This window comes from Carlito syrichta, unplaced genomic scaffold (genome assembly GCF_000164805.1).
Source record: "Carlito syrichta isolate Samal-C Ts95f unplaced genomic scaffold, Tarsius_syrichta-2.0.1 Scaffold315406, whole genome shotgun sequence".
NCBI lineage: Eukaryota > Metazoa > Chordata > Mammalia > Primates > Tarsiidae > Carlito > Carlito syrichta.
Genome location: NW_007259502.1, coordinates 749482 through 771991, shown reverse-complemented (window position 1 = coordinate 771991; position 22510 = coordinate 749482). Strand labels below are relative to the sequence as shown.

At 39.2% G+C, this 22510-nt stretch overlaps 1 protein-coding gene across 2 annotated transcripts in view; it reads left to right on the top strand.

Moving 5' to 3' along the window:
- YTHDF3 (YTH N6-methyladenosine RNA binding protein 3) overlaps positions 1–22510 on the top strand; it is a 56833-nt gene that overhangs the window by 30819 nt on the left and 3504 nt on the right. The gene's annotated exons all lie outside the window — the stretch shown is intronic.

The following is a 22510-nucleotide window of genomic DNA, read 5'->3' as shown; positions in this document are numbered from 1 at the left end:
CAGAGTGAGATTCAAAAAAAAAATAAAATCAAAAAGTTGTTGCTGAGTTTTTCAGTTTAGCACTGAGTAAATGGTCATATTGTAACTGTCATTATAAATAGTGCATCAGGAGAAATGATGGAATGCAAGTAAAGGCTTCACTTTTGGAATGTGTTGATTTTATCCTTTTGAGCAATACTGGCAGTGAAATATCTGATTAGGCAGTTAGAGAGATGTAGGAGTCACACACATGGGGGATTTTTATTTTTTATTTGTTTTTAAATATTTTTTTTTAGTAGGAGTTTCACTCTTTTGCCCAGGCTGGAGTGCACACGCACAGCTACCGCAGCCTTGACCTGCTGGGTTCAGGCGATCCTTTCATCTCATCCAACGAAGTAACTGGAACGACATGTGCATGCCACCTCGCCCAGCTAATTTTTTGATTTACTGTAGAGACAGTGTCTCTCCAGGTTGCCCAGTCTTCAAACCCGTGGGCTCAGGTGATCCTCTCACCTTGGCCTCCCAAAGTTCTGGGTTTACAGGCTTGAACCACTGCGCCTGGCCAGATTTTTATTCTTAAACAGTTGATTTGCATGAAAGTGGGATGAAATAACCCAGGAAAAAAGATTCATGGTGAGAAAATACTTACCGACTTTCTTTCATCTACCACTTAGGAGAAGGTCATTCTTGTATGTCTTCTCACTCTTTTCTACCCAACCTGAAAATTTAGTCCTAGTTTATTATTTTTAGTATTTTAAAATTATATAGTTGTCTTAGGAATTTATGACAGTTATATGCTATAGCCATATTATAATGTAAATTTTAGTGATATATACAATAGTGATTTAAACTTTAAACTTTAATTTTACATTTATATTGTCTCGTCTGCTGCTTATCTTTTTAATGCCTAACCTACCTTTGACAACTTTATTTTGAATCTTACTTAATGTATTTTTATTATTATTTTCTTTTTTTTTTTAAGTCAGAATCTTACTCTGTCAACGCAATCTGGAATGTAGAGGCAAAATCATGGCTCACTGCAGCCTCAACCTCCTAGGCTCAGGCAGTCCTTCTGCCTCACCTTTCCAGGTAACTGGGACTATAGGTATATGCCACTACACCTGGCTAAATTTTTAATTTTTTTTTGTAGACATGCTATGTTGCCTAGGCAGTCTTGAACTCCTGGGCTCAAGTGATCCTCCATCTCAGCCTCCCAAAGTGTTGGGATTATAGGTATGCCCTGCTTGTATAGTTATTTTTTTAGGTAATGTAATTTAGTAGTACATTTTTTTTTTTTTTTTGAGTTGGAGTCTCACTCCGTCACCCAGACTGGAGTGCAGTGGCCGCTCCCAGCCACCGCAGCCTCGACCTGCTGGGCTCCAGCGATCCTTCTGCCTCAGCCTTCCAAGTAGCTGGAACTACAGGCGTGTGTTACCACGCCCAGCCTATTTTTTGATTTATTGTAGAGATGAGGTCTCACCAGGTTGCCCAGGCGGGTCTTGAACCCGCGGACTCAGGCAGTCCACTCACCTCAGCCTCCCAAAGCGCGGGATTACAGACTGAGCCACCAAGCCCGGCTAGATTTTTTCTTTATTTTTGCATTGTGACCATGTATTTGAATTATATATAATAGGCCTGGTTTGGGGTTTTTTTAATACTTAGTCTGCAAGCCAGATTTTTTTTTTCTGGGACTGTCAATAAATGTTTTTTGTCTTGGAGTGCCATTGGTTCTTTATTATTTTCCTCTTAATTTGGAGAATTTGAGTTTTTATGTTTGTTGATTTTCCATGTCTGTTTGATTTGCTTTGTATTGAATCTGATTGTGAGGTTTTGCATTCTTCAGTGACAGTATTAATTTGCTCACATCACATTTAGTTTCCTTTACTGCTTGTTTTCTTAACTGAATCTCTTAATCCTAGAGTTCATCTTTATTTTATTAAGCACAAAGAGGACTGTGTTTAAAGCTTCTACTGTAATTATAATTTTTAGAAACTTGTATATTTTTTTAAGAAATTGCATATAGTAAATTTATAAATTTCCTTTACCTGCCCTTTTATTGTCAATTCCTCTCCCCTTTATTCCTAAATCACTGGATCTGTTCTTTGTTTCTATAAAACATTTTCCATATTGTCCTATAAATGAAATTACACAGAATATAATCTTTGAAGACAGGCCTTTTTCACTTGTTAATATCTTTGCTACTCATCTATGTAGTTGTATGTATTATTTTTCTGTTCCTTTTTATTAGTAGGTAGTTTTCTTTTGTACGAATGTACCACTGTATTTATTTTATTTATCCTTTGAAGGTTAATTGGGGTGTTTCCAGTTTTGGGAGTATGTAAATAAGGCTTTTAAAGTATTTGTGTAATTATCCTTTAAAGATTTGTATTTAAAAACATACAATAAAATTCACCTTTTGTAGGATGTACAGCGCTAGTCTACTAATTTTAACATGTAGATTTGTATAACCATCACCCCAGAATACAGAACAGTCCCATCATCCCCCAAATCTTCCTTTGTACTAGCTTGTGCATTCACATCCTTCCCCGCTGGCATTCACTGATCTGGACCTATGATTTTGTTATTATGTGCTCGAAAAAAAGTGCCTCGGGTCTCTCCTTGGGCTTTTTCCTGTTGAGTCATTGATCCCGAAAGAGAATTATCCAGATATTTGCCTCAAAATGGGTATTTTTTTCCCCACCTATTTAGTTTATGTGGCTATTTGCATGTATTCTTTCCATTGCAATGTGGAGATGAGAGAGTCATGCTGTAAGTTGGCTTTACCAGCTAAATTATTGTCTGTGGAGATTTAGAAGGGAAAGTTAGTACAATGAATATAGCTAGTATTGGAGTTTCTCTCAAGTTTGAAACCACTGTTAGGAGCCAGTTTTCTTTGCTTGTTAACTGATTTGCACATGGGTGTTTTTGCCCAGTTTTCTCCCTGGTGCTATTAGCTCTTTTCCAGATAGTGTTTGTAAATTTTTATTTGTATATTTTCTCTTTGGTATTGTTTGCATTTGTTTGCATTTGGACTTCCCAGCATAACTGCTTTCAGACAATCAGCATTCCAGTGTTGAAGGATATGCCCCTGTTATAGGTTCTCCCTAGCTCCATCAGAAATGACAAATTAGTGATGTTTTGCTAGAATTTTCTTTACTACTTATCCCTTTATTTTCTAAAAAATAAAAATAGTTACAAGTTATTATTAGTGTCCTCTTGTAATATTACCTCATCCCTCTTGTATTTAGTTGAAATTTCACAGAGCTTCTGGTATGTAGATATGTTTTTCTAGGTGCATATCTTATAAACTTTGAGTAAAGGTCAGATTTCCTAAATAAAATAACAGACGGGCAACCCCTTTGGGTCCCCTCCCACTATGGGAGCTTTTCTCCTCTCTCAATAAATCCTGCTTTGTGGGTGCGGTGGGGGGGGGGGACGACAAAAAACAGAACTAACTGGAAGGAAAAGATTGAGAAATTTTACTGGGTTAAAATGTGTTCATCAAATGATGCTTTAGAGAAAGTTTAAACAACTAGAAGAAATTTGAGTATAACTGACTAAAGGTTAGTATAAAGAATATTTAGGCCGGGTGCAGTGGCTCATGCCTGTAATCCCAGCATTTTGGGAGGCCAAGGTGAGAGGATTGCCTGAGCCCATAAGCTCGAGGCCAGCCAGGACAACTGAGTGAGACCATCTCTACAATAAGCGTGGTGGTGCATGCAGACAGCGTGCTATTCCAATTCAAAATGTTTGTGTGTGTGTGTGTGTGTGTGTGTGTGTGTGTGTGTGTGTGTGTGTGTGTGGTGCATGCAGACAGCGTGCTATTCCAATTCAAAATGTGTGTGTGTGTGTGTGTGTGTGTGTGTGTGTGTGTGTGTGTGTGTGGTGCATGCAGACAGCGTGCTATTCCAATTCAAAATGTTTGTGTGTGTGTGTGGGGGGGGTGTGGTGCATGCAGACAGCGTGCTATTCCAATTCAAAATGTTTGTGTGTGGGTGTGGGTGTGGGTGTGGTGCATGCAGACAGCGTGCTATTCCAATTCAAAATGTTTGTGTGTGTGTGTGTGTGTGTGTGTGTGTGCGCGCGCGCAGTGGCACGTACCTAGTTAACAGCTACTTGGGTAGCTGAGTTGGGAGGATTACTTGAGCCCAGGAGTTCCAGATCAGCCTGGACAACTTTGTGAGACTCCAGTTCCAAAATAAAGAAATAAAAATAATTTTTTTTTTTCTTTTTAGAGATGAGCTCTCGCCAAGGTGTCCAGGCTGTTCTTGGACCCATGGGCTTAGGCAATCTTCTCACCTCAGCCTCCCTAAGTGATGGGATTATAGGCATGAACCACACCTGGACTAAAAATACATGTTTTAAAAAAGAATATATGAAGAACTTCTATTAACCTAATAAAATGATAAATAACATAACAAGTAGACAAATATGTGAATAGGTGTTTAATGAGAGAGGAAAAACGTGACTAATAAGTGTATAAAGCCTTATTAAAACTTAGGAAAATATGTCAGGACTACAATGTGATTTTTTGAGTCGGTGTCTCACTCTGTTGCCCAGGTTGGCCTGTAGTCACACGCTCACAGCCACTGCAGCCTCGACCTGCTGGGCTCAGGTGATCCTTCCACTTCAGTCTTCCAAGTAGCTGAAACCACAGGCATGTGCCACCAAGCCCAGCAAATTTTTTTATTTTTAAATTCTAGAGACAAGGTCTCACCGTGTTGCTCAGACTGGTCTCAAACCCGTGAACTCGCAGTCCTTTCGCCTCCACCTCCCAAAGTATTGGGATTACTGACTTAAGCCACCGCAAGAAAATATTTTATATTGATTCATTTGACAAAATTATGAAGTTTGATAGTATCAAATATTGGAAAGATTGTGGGTCAACAAGACCTTTTACACTGTTGTAAATGCAAGTATAAATTGATAATGCCACTTCAAGAAATATCTTCTCATTTTTCTATATAGTTTAACATTCATATACCATATAATTCACCATTTCTCTTCTAGGTTTCATACCTAATTGAAACTTTCCAAACACCCAGCAAACATGTATAGGAATGTTATTAGGAGCACAGTTAATAATAGAAAATAGTTAGGAAAATGACCAAGTTAGACTGGTGCTGTAGTGATACTGTAGAATGATTAAATTATAGTTACATGCAGTATTGATGAGTTTTTTTTCTTTTCATTTATAAATAGCTTTATTTGGGGTGGTTAAGAATAATACATAGAACACACATACCTTTTATTCACATTCACGTATTATTAACATTCTTCCCCATTTGGTTTGTGTTTCTGAACCACTTAATTAAGTTTTCATACATTATGGCTCTTCCTCTCCAAAAAACTAAAGTATATTTTTCCTAGGAATAAGGATATTCTCTTATATAACCACAATATTTTGTCAGTTAATCCACAGAGTTCAATATTTCTTTTTTCTTTCTTTTTTTTTGAGTTGGAGTCTCACTCTGTCACCCAGGCTGGAGTGCAGTGGGACACTCATGGCCACCATAGCCTTGACCTGCTGGGCTCAGGCAATTCTTCCACCGCAGCCTTCCAAATAGCTGGAACTACAGGTATGCACCACCACACCCGGCTGGTTTTTTGATTATTGTAGACATGAGGTCTCACCAAGTTGCCCAGACTGGTCTCAAACTCCTGGGCTCAGGCAATTCTCTTTCTTCTGCCTCCCAAAGTACAGGTGTGAGCCATGGGGCCTGGCCATTTATTTTGTTACCTAAGTTTGAATCTAGGATCAGGTAAAAGATCTGGATTAGAATAAGTTTAGAAGGCTTATACTAACCTGTTAGACATCAACTTTTTGGCTTCCTTAAATTGGGGGGATTTTTTTTTCTGTTCTCTTATGGCCATTTCATAGCTACATTTAGGCCTGTGGTTTAGTAGCTTTCTTTCATTTTTTTCTATGCATGTGTCTTTTCTTTAAGTTCTTGAGCCTGGCTGGGTACAGTGGCTCATGCCTATAATCCCAGCACTTTGGGAGGCTGAGGCGAGAGAACTGCCTGAGCCCATGGGTTTGAGACCAGCTTGGGCAACTTGGCAAGACCTCATCTCTAAAATCAAAATATCAGCTGGGCATGGTGGCGTGCACCTATAGTTCCAGCTACTTGTAAGGCTGAAGTGCAAGGATCACCTGAGCCCAGCGGGTTGAGACTGCAGTGACTGTGAGCTTGCCACTACACTACACTCCAGCCTGCGTGACAGAGTGAGACTCCGACTTAAAAAAAAAGTCTCTTGTCATTGCTGGATATTTTCAATTGACTGATTATTTTCTTCTCCTGATTATTTTGGCAATAGAAGTTCCTCAGTTTGCCTTACCAGCCAACAAGGCTCTTCCTGTGGAGGAGCCATCCTGTCATATCCTGTCTGCTTATATAAAGCTTGGACCATCAGACCCTCTGTTTTAGAGTGAGGGATATTGGTGAAATTTCAAATTGAGGGGAGAAAGCCATGCTAGTTAGTATTTATATAGTGATTTATTCTTATATTTGGAAACATAATTTTGATAAATTTTTGCTAAAATCTACTCTTTAAAAGAACACCCAAGACAAACTCATTAAAATAAGTAATTCAGGGAACAGGATAATTTAAAATGTAAAATAGGGCGGGTGGGGGTGGGGAGGGGCTCACACCTGTAATCCCAGTACTTTGGGAGGCTGAGGCATGAGGATTGCTTGAGACCAACAGGATTGCTTGAGACTGCACTTGGCAACATAGAGGGCCCCTGTCTCTATTTTAAAAATAAATAAAACAAAGTTGTAATTTGTGTTGTCTGGAAGGATTCCTATGTAAACAGAGCAGACATCCAGAACGTGTTCTTGGAAATTAGAAACATGATTGTCAGAATAAAAAAATCTGTGAGTAAGCAGATTAATAAAATACACGTGTTTTAGATCCAGCTGATGATCTGTAATTTCAGATCAGAGAAAATTTCCAGATGTGGAGCAGCAGAGATGATGTGGTGGAGGTGAATGATGTGGTGGAAAGAAAGGTGGTTCAGTATCTCTCTAAAGGAGTATTAAAAGAGTACAGGGAAAAAAAGAATGATTAAAGATAAATTATTTTCGGTTCTGAAGGAGAATGTGTTTTCAGATGGAATGGGCCCACCGAGAGACCAGCAGGATAGTTTAAAATTTAAAAAAAAAAGAATAAAAGAGAAAAATCTTAGAAGCTTCCTGAACAAAGGACAAATTGCCTACAAAAGGAAGGAGAATCAAATTAATTCGAATTCTCTCATCTGTAAATACAGTCCTGGATACTCAGATACAAAATCTTCAGGGTTGAGGGGCGTGTGGTATAGAATTACATCTGTAAAGATGAGTGTCTGATTATGTTAGTGAGGTGGGTTGGAAGGGGGCAGGGAGCAAAATGAAGAAATTCAGGTTTACTAGAGCTTAGCCACATACGTATCTTTTATGAAAATAGTACTTGTGAAGTATTTCAGCAGAATGAAAAGAAATACAGGGAAGATAATACCAGGCAGCACTTGATCTTTCAACAGGGACTCCATGTACATTTGAGTCAGACAGGTGTTCATTGTTTATAGGGCATCTCAGGATTTTTGACATCTTACTCTGTTTACTAATGGGCATTATAGTCCTTCATGCCTGATGAATGAAATGTGCCCTTGGTTGGGAACCACTGACCTTGGAGAAGTAAAGGAAGCTAAAAAGAAAAAAAGTATAGTTTTTGATTGTGTTGGAACATAAGCTCTGAAAGAGGAAGACTGGCTTTGCTCTGCTGAATGCGCAGCACCTAGGAAAATGCCAACTAGCACATAGTAGGTTTTGAGTAGACATTTGTCAAATAAGTAAATGCTTTGAAGAATCTTTCCTTCGGAAAAGTTTGAATTTCATATAATTTTTTTTCTTTATTGATTTAATCACTGTATTATTGACTTGTTCATTCAAGTTATGTAATAAATTGTCTTATTTTTTCCATTTTCCATGTAATTATATTTAGGACAGAATGTTATAAGATGGAGTGGGAAGAAAAGTTTTGAGGAAGGGGAAATCACTTATTTTCTCATCTTTCTGAAGGTAACATAGTTATGGTTTTAAAAATAGCATGTCAAGGACTGTGCTCAGTGGAGTAGCCTGTAATCCCAGCACTTTGGGAGGCTGAGGCAAGTGGATTGCGTGAGCCCGCGGGTTCAAGACCCACCTGGGTAACTTGGTGAGACCTCATCTCTATAATTAATAAAAAATTAGCTGGGTATGGTAGCGCACGTCTGTAGTTCCAGCTCCTTGGAAGGATGAGGCAGAAGGATCGCCGGAGCCCAAGCAGTTCGAGGCGGTGGTGGCCAGATGCGTGCCACTGTACTCCAGTCTAGGTGACAGAGTGATTCTCCAACTAAAAAAATAAATAAAATAACATCAAGAAATGTTTCCTTAAACTTATTGCTTAAATTATAAGCACAGCCACTGAAGAACTAAAAATAGTGTGGCTCCTAGTATAGGAAGGGAGAAGAAAAGTGTGGTAAATTACTCATATATGATGGGAATTGATTGTATCTGAATTGATAAGAAATTTATGTATTAGTATGCTATTTAAATTTATAATGACAACTCATCAGAGGAACTGAAACTAGGGTGAGAAAAAGAAGTAATAAAAGTTCTGACTATATTTGGTATATACCCAGGCAATCTACATAGCAGAAGGATCTACTTTTGAGTATTTTTTTTTGAAAATTTTTCATTGTACTGAATATGAGTCATTTAGATTCTACTATATTCTTTCTTTTAAATCTTCATTGATCAGGAAACAATCTAGATGAGACTTTTATTTCAGTAGTTCTTTTAATTACATTCAGGAATAATTAAGAGTTCTTATTGCCTATAACTTTGAGATGAACTTTCAAAACATGGCATTTACTATTCCCCCAGAAATAGATGGAGTCTTGCAGTTTATAAAGAAACAAGGTGTAATTGTAGTTAAATCTCTACAGTCTTCTATGTATGTATGCTAAGTTTGTGTATTTCTGAATACTTAAATTTTAGGGCCTGATATAATTTTTTTAATATTTGGAATAGCTTTGATTTTAAGATGAGATGATGTTAGGTCTGAGTACCCAAGTCTTTGTTAACATAGAAGAAATTACCTGAAAAATAATTATACTTATGACAACAATAAGCATTTTACTGGAAGCTCATACTTACTTTTTTTTTGAGTCAGAATCTTACTCTGTTACCCAGGCTGGAGTGCACTGGCATGCTAATGGCCACTGCAGCCTTGACCTGCTGGGCTCAGGCTGTGGATTCCAGGCGTGCTCCACCACACCTAGCTCCTTTCTTTTTTTTTTTTTTTTTTTTTGAGTTGGTGTCTCACTCTGTCACCCAAACTGGAGGGCAGTGTCACGCTCCTAGCCACTGCAGCCTCCTGTGCTCCTGCGATGCTTCCGCCTCAGCCTTCCAAGTAGCTGGAGCTACAGGTGCATGCTACCATGCCCGGCTAATTTTTAGGGGAAGTAGGCCAAAGCTTAGGAAAACAATGGCCTAAATTGCTAACTTTTCAGCTATGCGAACCTGTTTGCATGTCCAATCATGTGAGTTAGTTCATGTATCACATGCATACATCCTCTACAGTTGGTTGTACTTTTACAGTACAGTATAGAGTACAAGTACAGTATAGAGTACAAGTACAGTATTTTTACTTCAAGCCCAGCTGTCCAGAAGCGTAAAAGCAGCAGATATATATAACTGGTACTGTATAGCTGATTGTGTTAGTTGGGTACCTAGGCTAACTTTGGATTTATGAGCAAATTGGACTTAATGAAGGCACTCTTGGTATGGAATTCATTCATATGTGGGTGAGTTACTGTACAGTTGTTTATATATACAGGGGACTGGTTTCAGGACCCCTTGTATACCAAAATTCACTAATACTCTGCATTTGTCCCTCTTTCTGAATAGGTGGGCTTTGCATCCCTCTATTTTTAAAAATAATCTGTTTGGTCGAAGAAAATTGAGTATAAGCAAACTCCTGCAGTTTTTATTCATGGTAAAAGGTCAACTGGGCCAGGCACAGTGGCTAAAGCCTGTAATCCCAGCACTTTGTAAGGCCGGGGCTACAGGATTGCCTGAGCATAGGGGATCGAGACCAGCCTGGGCAACTTGGCAAGACCTCATCTCAACAATAAATCAAAAAATTAGCCGGGCTTGGTAGTGCACGCCTGTAGTTCCAGCTCCTTGGAAGGCTGAGGTGGAAGGATTGCCTGAGCCCAGCAGGTCGAGGCTCCAACTCAAAAAAAAAAAAAGTCAACTTCCTATTCATCCTTTTGTTTAGCAGGTATGCAGTGACTTAAGAAACATACATTTAACTTCAAGTGGATATGAAATAACTCATCTTTCAGGAAGTAATTTAAATTGTTAAATTATTACTGTTTAACAGTTTATTTTAAACATGGCATGCAGTTTCATAATATAGAGTATGTGTGTTCAAGAAGAGAAAATATTTTTTCATGAAAAGAGAGCTGTAGCTATTGAAGATAAGATTCATTCTTCCCTTGTGGTAAATTGAGGTGCTAAATTGACTTTATACCTGTTCTTTAGAAAGGCTTATACATTTATTTTTGTCTATAAAAATCTCTCGTGTATTTTACCCTACTCATATACTGAATGTTGTTGAAGTTAGGGAAAGATGCCATAGCTCCATTTTCTGATAGTTCTGGATTTATTCTAATATTACATAATTGAGGCTTTGATGGATTAAATGAATATAGATAGTGCTTGGTCTGTTGTGAATTTTGCTGTTAGTTACTTATTGCTGCCTGATAAACTTCTCCAAAACTCATTGACTTAAAACATACAATGTGGCCAGGCTCGGTGGCTCAGCTGTGACCCCGTGCTTCAGGAGGCCGAGGTGAGTGAATTACCTGAGCCCGCGGGTTTGAGACCCGCCTGGGCAACTTGGCAAGACCTCATCTCTACAATAAATCAAAAAAATTAGCCGGGAGTGATAGTACATGCCTGTAGTTCCAGCTACTTGGAAGACTGAGGTGGAAGGATCACTGGAGTCCAACAGGTTGAGGCTGCGGTGGCCGGGTGCGGCCACTGCACTCCAGTCTGGGTGATAGAGTGAGACTCCAACTCAAAAAAAAAAAAAATACAATGTACAGTTTCTATATGTCAGGAATGTAGGCACAGCTTGGCAAGGTCCTCAGCTCTCTCAAGCCTGCAGTACTGAGTGGGCCCGAAGTCTCATCTGCTTAAGACTTGACTGGTGAAGGATCTGCTTCCAGATTCATGTGGCTGTTTGCCAAGTTCAATTTCTCAAGGATTATTGGACTGAGAGTTTCAGTTCCTGTTGGCTGTTGGCCAGAAGCTATGCACCCTCTGATCTTGCCTCATTCCCACAGAAAATTTGCTGAAGGGGCAGTAGAGTAGCCCGAGAAGGCCGTAATTAGGACAGAATGTTACCTCTGCTGAATTCTGTTGAGTATGAGCAAGTCACTCATTAGGTTCAGCCCACAGTCAGGGGAGGGATCACATAAAGGTATGAACCACCAGAATGCAGAGACCATTGACAGCCCTGTCAGAAACTGCCTGCTGCAAGTATTTTAAACCTCTTCACAAATGGACCATATGGTTCTATCAAATTATGGTACCCGATTTGAATTTGTGGTGTCTGGGCAATTTCTAAAAATAATTATTTCTTTAAACTTTTATTTGAAAAATTAGATAAAAACCTTATTTAATTGAAAGATTTTATCCTTATGCTTAGTGAGTATATGTGTGTATTTTGTTTTGTTTTGTCTTGTTTGTTTGAATCAGGGTTTCACTTTCTTGCCCAGGTTGGAGTACAGTGGCACAATCTTGGCTCTCTGCAGTCTTGACCTCCTGGGCTTAGGTGGTCCTTCACCTCAGCCTCCAGAGTCACTGGGCCTACAGGTATACCCCATCAAGCCTGATAGATTTTTAATTTTTTTTTCCCTAGAGACAGGGTCTCACTATGTTGCACAGGCTGGACTTGGCACTCCTGGGCTTAAACTATTCTCTTTCCTCAGCCTCCCAAAGTGATGGGATTACAGGCATGAGCTATCATGCCCAGCTAAGTATTTTATGTTTTTTTGGTGCTTTTGTAAATGGCATTACATGTTTTTATTTTTTAATTGTTTATGAAAATTAACTATATGTCCTTTTGTATACTGTGACATTGTTAAATTATTTTATTATTTCTAGTAGTTTTTAAACAATCATGTAGTCTACAAGTTGAGACCGTTCTATTTCTTTATGATCTTTATTATTTTGGCCATTTTATTTTTAATATGTTATTTAAATATGGAGTTGAGTAAAAGTTATAGAAACAAGACTGCACATAAAAATGTCTGATGAGTGATGTTATTTGGCTGAACTTAATCACAGCTCGAACATAAATTTAGTTCTTCGTCTTATAGCCATATTCGTAGTGTCATTGACCCACCTAAACTAACATATTATGACTGTTCCTCGTGGCTTTTTTCTCAGTAAGCTTTTTTTTTTTCTGAAGACATAGGGTTTTACTCTGTTGCCCAGGCTGGAGTACAGTGGTAAAATTATGGTTCACCACAGCTTCAAATTTTTGGACGCAAGTGATCCTTCTGCCTCAGCCTCCCAGATAGCTGGGGCTGCAGGCACACCCTATCACGCCTGGCTGATTTTTTCTATTTTTTGTAGAGATGGGGTATTGCTTTGTTGGCCAGACTGGTCTCATTCCTGGCCTCAAGCAGTCCTCCCAAATTGCTGGGATTACAGATGTGTGAGGCACTGCCCATTCAACTTGAACTTAACTCTTTCTTTGGGTTTATTTAATCTTGAATGGGCACAAAAGAATAACATATATATGATTAGTCAGTGTTCATTTTTTCCTAAAACCTGACATACTTCTTTGTTTTATAAATACAAACTTGGGCACTGGAACCTTTCAAAGTAGTTCTAAAACAAACAAACAAACAAACAAAACCAAATAAATAAAAATTTGAAAAGCTACTATGTAAATTAACCTGTGTCCTACAATAATATTGAAAAAATAAAAAAATTAAGTAGTTCTGGGCAACCCCTCGGGTCCCCTCCCTCTGTGGGAGCTTTTCTGTCCTCTCAATAAATCCTGCTTTCAAAAAAAATAAAGTAGTTCTGTATTGTAGTGTGGCCATAAATGTCAAGAATGTTAGACATTTATTAAAATGCAAATATGGATTTAAAAAATTTAGTGGGGCGTGGTGGCTCATGCCTGTAATACCAGCACTTTGAAGCTGAGGTAAGAGGTTTACCCTAGCCCACGCCTGGGCGACATGGCAAGACCTCTTCTCTATAATAAATCAAAAATAAAAATTAACCGGGCCTGGTGGCGCTCATCTGTAGTTTCACCTACTTGGAAGGCTGAAGTGGAAGGATCACCTGAACCTGCAGGTCAAGGCTGCGGTGGCTGTGAGCGTTTGCACTCCAGCCTGGGTGACAGAGTGAGACTCTGACTCAGGAAAAAAAAATGTGAATAGTGAATTTCTAAACACAGCCTCTCCATTCTAAGCATAGTCATTGTCTTTTCCCCTAGTGATTAGATGGTTTTAAATGTATTTTACAGTACAGAATTGGTTTGTTTTATTTATGTTTTTTGTGTTTTTTCTTAATGCAAAGGGATCTGCTGTTGGGATGTGCCTAAGTATTGATGGCACTTAAAAGGTGGACACTTGCAGGATTTTGAGCAACTTGGGTTTTAACCATCTGTTTATTGTTCTTGTCCTGCTCTTTAATATGATTGTTTTCAGATCTGTTAGCCACCTATACCAATGGCATCTTTGGCAAGTCATTAATAATTGACTCTATTAGATGTTTTAACTTCATTGGTCATCTATACACTTTATCTTTCTTGGCACACTGCTGCTTTTTTTTTTTTTTTTTTTTTTTAAGAGAACAGGGTCTTGATATGTTGCCCTGACTGTGGCGATTTTAGGCTTGAGCCACCATGCCTGGCCTTTTTTTTTTTTTTTTTTTTTTAAGTTGTCTTCATTCTGTCACCTAGGTTTCAGTGCAAGCTCACTGCAGCCTGGATCTCCTGGACTCAGGTGATCCACTTCAGGCTCCCAAGTAGCTGGGACTCCAGGCACACACCACCATGCTAATTTTTAAAACAATTTTGGTAAAGACTAGATCTTGCTGTGTTGCCTAGGCTGGTGTCAACCTGTTGGTCTTAAGCAATCCTCCTGCCTTGGCCTCCCAAAGTGCTGGGATTACAGGTGAGAGTCACTGAGCCTAGCTTGTTTCTTTTTTTTTGTAGAAATGAAGTCTCACTTTGTTGCCCAGGTTGGTCTTGAACTCTTGGGCTCAAGCAATTCTCTTGCCTTGACCTCTCAAAGTGTTAGGATCACAGGCATGAGCCACTGTGCCTGGCTATGTTTTTTTTTAATTATTAATTTAAAAATATAACCTGATGTTATTTTCTGGCTTTAACTTCTGGGTAAACTATAAGTAATATGTTTATCCTTATAAACATAAAGATAAGCAGGGCAACCATTAAAATACAATACCCTATAAGATTTGTATATATTTTATATCTGCAATATGGTATTTGGGAGTTGTATGCAAGTTGTAGTTTTCTAAATTGGATGATTTTAAAAATCTTATCTTGAAATTTAGATTTACAGAAATGTTTAAAAGATAATACGTTGAATTTCTATATATCCTTTATTCAATTTCCCAATATTAACACATACATAATCCTAATACATTTATCTAAACTAAGAAATCAACATTGGTATAATACATTTTTTTTATTTTGAGCTAGAGTCTCATTCTGTCACCCAGACTGGGGTGCAGTGGCACGCTCCCGGCCACCACAGCCTCGACCTGCTGGGCTCCGGCGATCCTTCCGCCTCAGCCTTCCATGTAGCTGGAACTACAGGTGCGCGCTACCATGCCCGGCTAATTTTTTGGATTTATTGTAGAGATGAGTTCTCGCCAAATTGCCTGGGCGGGCCTCAAACCCGTGGGCTCAGGCAATCCACTCACCTTGGCCTCCCAAAGTGCTGGGATTACAGGCTGAGCCACCGAGCCCGGCTGGTAAAAAACTTTTAACTAAATTGCAGGTTTTCCCAGTTTTTTCAGTAATGGCCTTTTCTATTTTAAGATCTAGCCTGGGCACTGACATTGCATTTAGTTGTCATGTCTTCTTCATTTCTTCTGAGCTGTTACAGTTTCTCATTATTATTACTATTTTTAAAATTTTTTATTTTTTGCATTTATTTATTTATTTATTTATTTTTATTATTATTTTTTTTTTGAGTTGAAGTCTCACTCTGTCGCCCAGACTGGAGTGCAGTGGCCGCTCCCGGCCACCGCAGCCTCGACCTGCTGGGCTCCGGTGGTCCTTCAGCCTCAGCCTTCCTAGTAGCTGGAACTACAGGTGTGCGCTACCATACCCGGCTAATTTTTGATTTATTGTAGAGATAAGGTCTTGCCAAGTTGCCCAGGCGGGTCTCGAACCCGCGGGCTCAGGCAATCCACTCACCTCAGCCTCCCAAAGGCGTGCGATTACAGGCTGAGCCACTGAGCCTGGCGCATTTAGTTTTTTTAAGTTGGAGTCTCACTCTGTTGCCCAGACTGGAGTGCAGTGGCACGCTCACAGCCACCATAGCCTTAACCTGCTGAGCTCAGGCAGTCCTTCCACTTCATTCTTCCAAGTAGCTGAGACTACAGGCATGCACCATCAATGGCTGGCTAATTTTTCAATTTATTATGGAGATGAGGTCTCATCAAGTTACCTAGACTGGTCTCGAACCTGTGGGTTCAGTCAATCCTCTCACCTCGGCCTCCCAAAGTGCTAGGAATATAGGCATGAGTCACCACACCTGGCCTCTCATTATGGTTTTGAAGAGTACTATTCAGGTATTTTGTAATTTGTCCCTTAATTTCAGTTTGCCTGGTACTTTCTCATGATTAGACTGAGGTTGTAGGTTTTTGGAAAGAATATCACAGAAATGATGTGTCCTTCTCATCTCATCGTATATGGCTTAATACGAGTGGTAGCTACTTTCACTACTTAAAGTGGTATTTCTCCACCATAAATGTCCTATTTTTCCCCTTTGCATGCTGTTCCTAGAAGCAGTCTATACTTGAGGAGAAAAATCACTCTCCAGAGAATCAGAGGAGAGAAAGTCACAGAGAATTTGTGAGATTTGTTGTTTAATTTTTGTCTTCCTTCATTTTTTCTTTCTGTTTTGTTTTTAACGAGTTGGAGTCTCTGTTGCCCAGCCTAGAGTCCAGTGACATGCGCACAGCCACCGCAGCCTCTATCTGCTGGGCTCAGGTGATCCTTCCACCTCAACCTTCCAAACAGGTGGAACTACAGGTTCATGCTATTTTTTGATTTCTTGTAGAGACTAATTTTTGATTTATTGTAGAGACGAGGTCTCGCCAAGTTGCCAAGCTTGGTTTTGAAGCCCTGGGTTCACGTAGTTGCCTCCCAAAGTGCTGCGATGAGAAGTGTGAACCACCCGCACCTGGCTCTTCCATTTGTTCTTTGTCTTATTTTTGAAATATTTATTTTGTCTAGAATCTGTCCTCTAGTTTTTTTTAAATACTTTTCTTTCTGCTTTTCCTGCTTTGTGATGTGAGATACTTCTTGGATTTAATATCCTAATTTACAAATAAAACAATGACTATTTCCTCCTTTAATTCATCAACTGAATTTTTCAACTTGAAACCCAGTGGTCCGATCTACAAAAATACTTTCCTGTGTGTGTTTGTTGTATTTGGATTTTGAGTGTCTGCTTGAACAATTTTTCTTTCCTTTTTTCTCAGGTCTTCTCTGCCTCCTTCAGCAATTCTGTTTTATTAAACTCATGTTTTCAATGTTGATTCTCAGTTTCCTTCTGAATACTGTTGCTTCTTAGATACACAGTTTTTTTTCCCCCTGTGGCTCATTTGGGCTCAGGTCTGGTTAATGAAATATTGCTAATGGTGATAAACCTACAGATGAGTAGAAGGGAAATTAGTCCTTTTTCTGTACTATTACGGACAGTCTCTTCTTAGGACATTGAAAAGCATCTTGGTTTTCCAGCTCTTTTCTAGTTTGAAAACTAGGGAAGTATTAGCTCATCTTTTAACTTCTTTAAAAAAAGACAATATTTGGTAGTAAACCTGGAAGAAACTAGGTCCATCTCTGTAAGCCAAATTTTCTTCTTCTCCTTAGTATTCTATATTAGCCTCTGATGTATTTGCTTAATTCAAGGCAGGAAAGAAGCCTTGTACCATCCAGTTTTTTCCTCAGATACTTATTAACTCTCAGATCTCAGAATCTGCCTGATCAGGATATAGTGCCATTAATGAGTATGTTAAAAAGTGTCTAAAGTGTCTTTCTGAACTCACTAGGGGCTTAGTCCTCCAGGTGTACTAGGTTCTGACTGTTTTCGTGGAATTCTAGTTTTCTTTATCTCTGAGTTACTTTCCTGCACTAGTAATGGACTATGATGCCAAGAGTGTAATGTATATAAGTTTTGGCAATTTAAGTTTGCGAACTTATCCTGGAGAAAGTGCTGTGTGCCTTGCTGCTGAATAGCAATATGGTCACCTTCAAAGTATTTCCCTTGGGAAGCCATGTGCTGACACCAGTGCCTAGTCCACCCATCAAAGCAGTTTTGAAACTCTTTCTGGAATGACTATCAGAACTGTCATTGTATTACGTTTGATGCCCTGAATGTCATCAAGATGTCTTCCTTTCAATATTTCCTTTATCTTTGGGTAAAGAAAAAAGTCACTGGGGGCCAGCCAGATCAGGTGAGTAGGGAGGGTGTTCCAATACAGTTATTTGATTACTAGCTAAAAACTCCCTCACAGACAGTGCTGTGTGAGCTGCTGCATTGTCATGACACAAAAGTTCCTTCAGGACCATTTTTGCACATACCTTTCTCTTGCTGAGATTTTCAGTTAAGGTATTCCTGTTTCTCTGTTGATGTTTATTTGGTCGGCTGTGCTTCTCACAGTCAGTTGATGATTTCTATGCACAATTTGACGAATTTTTGCATTGTTTTTGTCATTTCTTTTTTTTTTTTTTTTTTGAGTTGGAGTCTCACTCTGTCACCCAGACTGGAGTCAGTGACTGCTCCCGGCCACCACAGCCTCGACCTGCTGGGCTCCGGCGATCCTTCCGCCTCAGCCTTCCTAGTAGCCAGAATTACAGGCATGCGCTACCACGCCCGGCTGATTTTTTTGATTTATTTGTAGAGATGAGGTCTCGCTGCCCAGGTGGGTCTCGAACCCATGGGCTCAGGCGATCCACTCACCTCAGTGTTTTTGTCATTTCTACTCATTACTGGCCAACCCTACCTCTCTTCACCAGTGATGCCTTATTTATCTCCCTTCAAAAAAACGTTTAATCCATTTGTATACTACTGTTTTCTTCATGGCATTATCCCCATAAGCTTGGACTAACATGTCCTTGATTTCACTCTCACTCTTGCCAACAAGAAATTTAATGTTTGTTTGTTGCTCTAATTCAAGCTTCAACATTCTCTTGATAGCACACAAAAGCATGCAGCAATAATGAACACCACTCAGCAAGACACTGCCACACATCAGCATGATCACAGCTGTGAGACATTGAAACAGCAAGGATATGAAACCTTGGCAAGTTGTTCAGTGCTGCCAACATAAGCACATGGTGGCAAGCTCATGACTTAATTATCAATCATCAGACCTTGTACTTCATTTTATGATAACTCCAAAAGTAAATGATGTCACTAAGGGCTCATCAATTCTTAGTCTTCTGTCTAATGGGTTGTAGCTGATAGCGTACCCATAGATACCTTAAGTTTTAGGTTTACTTTGTAGTGTCAATGCCAGGCACAGTCTGGTAATATACCTGTGGGGTTTTTTAGTCCTAAATCATACCTTCTTTAATTTGTTTTTTATTATTTATTTATTTTTGAGTTGGAGTCTCACTCTGTCGCCCAGACTGGAGTACAGTGGCATGCTCCTGACCACTGCAGCCTTTACCTGCTGGGCTCCAGCAGTCCTTCTGCCTCAGCCTTCCAGGTAGCTGGAACTACAGGCGCGCGCTACCACGCCCGGCTAATTTTTGATGTATTGTAGAGACGAGGTCTCGCCAAGTTACCCGGGTGAATGTTGAACCCGCGGGCTCAGGCAATTCACTCATCTTGGCCTCCCAAAGTGCTGGGATTACAGGCTGAGCCACCGAGCCTGGCCCTTCTTTTAAAAAGTGGATCATAAACTCGGAGGACTTGTTCTGTGATGGACATTTACCATGCACTGAGGACTTCCAGATTTCTGTTGCTATCCAGGACCTTTCTTCCTATCTCCAGACCCATGTATTTAATTGCCTATTTGACATCTTGACTTACTTGTGTCATTATTATATTAAACTTAATATAACTCCTGTTTCTTTGCCTGCTCTAAACCGTCTCCATCTTAGAGGATGTCCCATTGTTCTTTCAGTTGGATAGACCAACAATTCTGAACTTACCTTTGATACTTATTTCTCTTTCTAACCCCTTATGTAATCCATCAGTAAGACTTGTTGGCTCAGTTTTCAAATACTTCTCATTAACTGTGCCTCCTTTCAAGTTGTTAATTTTCTTTTTTTAACTGTTCAGATTTATTGGAAGTAATCATAATTTTTATGCTGGTAAGTCTTCATGTTATTCATACTTTTTTTTTTTTTTTTTTTGAGTTGGAGTCTCACTCTGTTGCCCAGACTGGAGTGCAGTGGCCGCTCCCAGCCACCGCAGCCTCGACCTACTGGGCTCCGGCGATCCTTCCGCCTCAGCCTTCCGAGTAGCTGGAATTATAGGCATGTGCTACCATGCCCGACTGATTTTTTGATTCATTGTAGAGATGAGGTCTCGCTGCCCAGGCGGGTCTCGAACCTGCGCAGCCTCCCAAAAGCGCGGGATTACAGGCTGAACCACCGAGCCCAGTTTATTTATACTTTTTAAAAAATCTGCCATTCCAGAGATTTTTCCATTGTTAATTTTTTTCTCCCTCTTTATAAAGCACCAACTTTTGACTGGTCACAGTGGCTTACACATGCATTCTCAACACTGTGAGAGACTGAAGTGGAATAACCTTCAGCCTAGGAGTTTAAGACCAGCCTGAACAACATAATGAGAACTTGTCTCTACTAAAATAAAAATAAAAAATTAGCCAGGTGTGGTGGCACACCTGTAGTTTCAGCTACTCAGGAGGCTGAGGTAGGAGGATCACGTGAGCCCAAGAGGTTGAGGCTGCAGTGAGCTATTATGGCTCCACTGTACTCAAGCCTGGCAACAGAGATACTGTCTCAAAAAAACCTTTTATTCTTTTTTAATTTCCATCAAATTTTTGGGGGGGAGGTTAAATTTTAGAACTGTTTTAGATTTTCCAAACATGGGTACGTTTTTTCTTGTTACTCATTTTTACTCCAAAATTGATATCAGAAAATGTGATCTGTATAATACTAATTCTTTGGCATTTATTGAGCTTTGCTTTCTGGTCTGGGACTTTTTGTGGTTTTTCATTGTGTACCTGGCTAGAATGCATGTCTTGTAATTATTTTTCTTTGTTTTCTGTATTCTGTATATTTAATCTTTATTTTTACTAACATGTCTGCTTTACCAGTTACTAAGAGAAGTGTGTTAAATTCTTCTGCTCTCATTATATTGGTGTCTCCCTGTAATTCTGTCAACTTTTAATATATTCAGAATTGTACTTTTAGGTTACTGTTACAGCTTTTCAGTCTTACTCAGTGACCATTTTTATCTCCAACAGTGGTTTTTGCCTTTAAGTTTATTATGTCATATAAATGTAGTTGCATAAGTTTTTATTTGGTTTTGTTGTCATTTATCTTCATTAATTTTGACTTTGCTTTTTTCTGTGTATTTTAGGCTTATTTCTTGTAAATTATGTATAATGGAATTTCACAAATTCCCAGCTTATGTCTTGTGGTTTCTTTGATGAGCCTACATTTATTTTGACTTCTGGCTTAACTGTACAAATGATATGCTTATTTCTACCTTCTTATTTTATGATTTCTAATTAGTCTAGAACCTTTAAGTTCCCTCTCCTTTTTTGTCTTTTCATTAATTTGGACATTATGCATTATATATATAGATGTATTATATATGTATAACTTATAATTTCAGTGATTCATTTAAAGTGCATAGTTGATTATAAATCAAACTGAAAACATCATCTCCAACTTGCATTTAAATAACAAATAATCCCTGGACATGGTGGCTCATACCTGTAATCCCAGTACTTTGGAGGTCAGAGGCATGAGAATTGCTTGAGTCTAGGGTTTGAGACCTGCCTGGGCAACTTGGCGAGTCCTCATCTCTACAACAAATCATAAAATTAGTTGGGTGTGGTAGCACGTATCTGTGGTTCCAGCCACTTGAAACACTGAGGCAGGAGGATCCCTTGAGCCTGGAAATTCGAGCCTGCTGTGAGCTCTGATCACACCACTGCAATACAGGCTAGGTGACTGAGTGAAACCCTGTTTCTTAAGAAATAGAGCCGGGTATGGTGGCTCATGCCTGTAATCCCAGCACTTGGGGAGGCCTAGGTGAGAGGATTGCCTGAGCTCAGGTTCAAGACCAACCTGGGCAACTTGGAAAGACCTCATCTCTACAATAAATCAAGAAAAATGAGCCGGCCATGATGGCACATGCTTGTGCTTCCGGCTACTTCGAAGGCTGAGGTGGAAGGATCGACTGAGCCCAACAGGTTGAGGCTGTGGTAGTTGTGAGCATGTCACTGCACTCCAGCCTGGGCAACAGAGTCGAGACTGACTAGATAGATAGATAGATTACATAGATGGATAGATAGATAGCAACAGAGTCAAGACTGACTAGATAGATAGATTAGATAGATAGATTAGATAGAAAGATAGATAGATAGATAGATAGATAGATAGATAGATAGATAGATAGATAGATAGATAGATAGAAAGAAAATTGAGTTTTCTGGTGGTGTCTAATTTGGCCACTTGGCAAAGTATGATTTATATTCATTGTAGAACATGTTTTACTCATGGAAAAATAAAATGGGAGTAGCAAAAACAAACCAAGAGAATCTTATAACATGTTGAACACTGGTGGTTTTCAAGCTGCAGTGTCCAGACACTGCAGCCCAAGACCGCCTGTGAAATTGCTAGAAATGGAAATTTATAAGTCTCACTTCAGACCACTGGACACAACAATTAGTGCTTAGACATGCCATCCTGGTGATTTCGGTATTTGTTAGTGCAAGAACTACTAAGTTATACGTTAAAATATGGTGCTATAGCTACTTGATATATTAATTGATTAGCATGTATATGTCATCTTTTTTTAGGCAATATTGCAGATATTAATAATAAACATTGCGAAAACATCACTCAGTTCAACATTTGTTCAAGTCGTTTTTGCTTTCTTAGAAGGAATTATTTTTTTTCTCTATGTCACAAACCATTCAACTGAATCTACCTAACACTCACTTACCATACTTCTTAATGTGAATATGCTGAATGAGAGTGTAAGATATGGGGGAAATTCATAATTTGG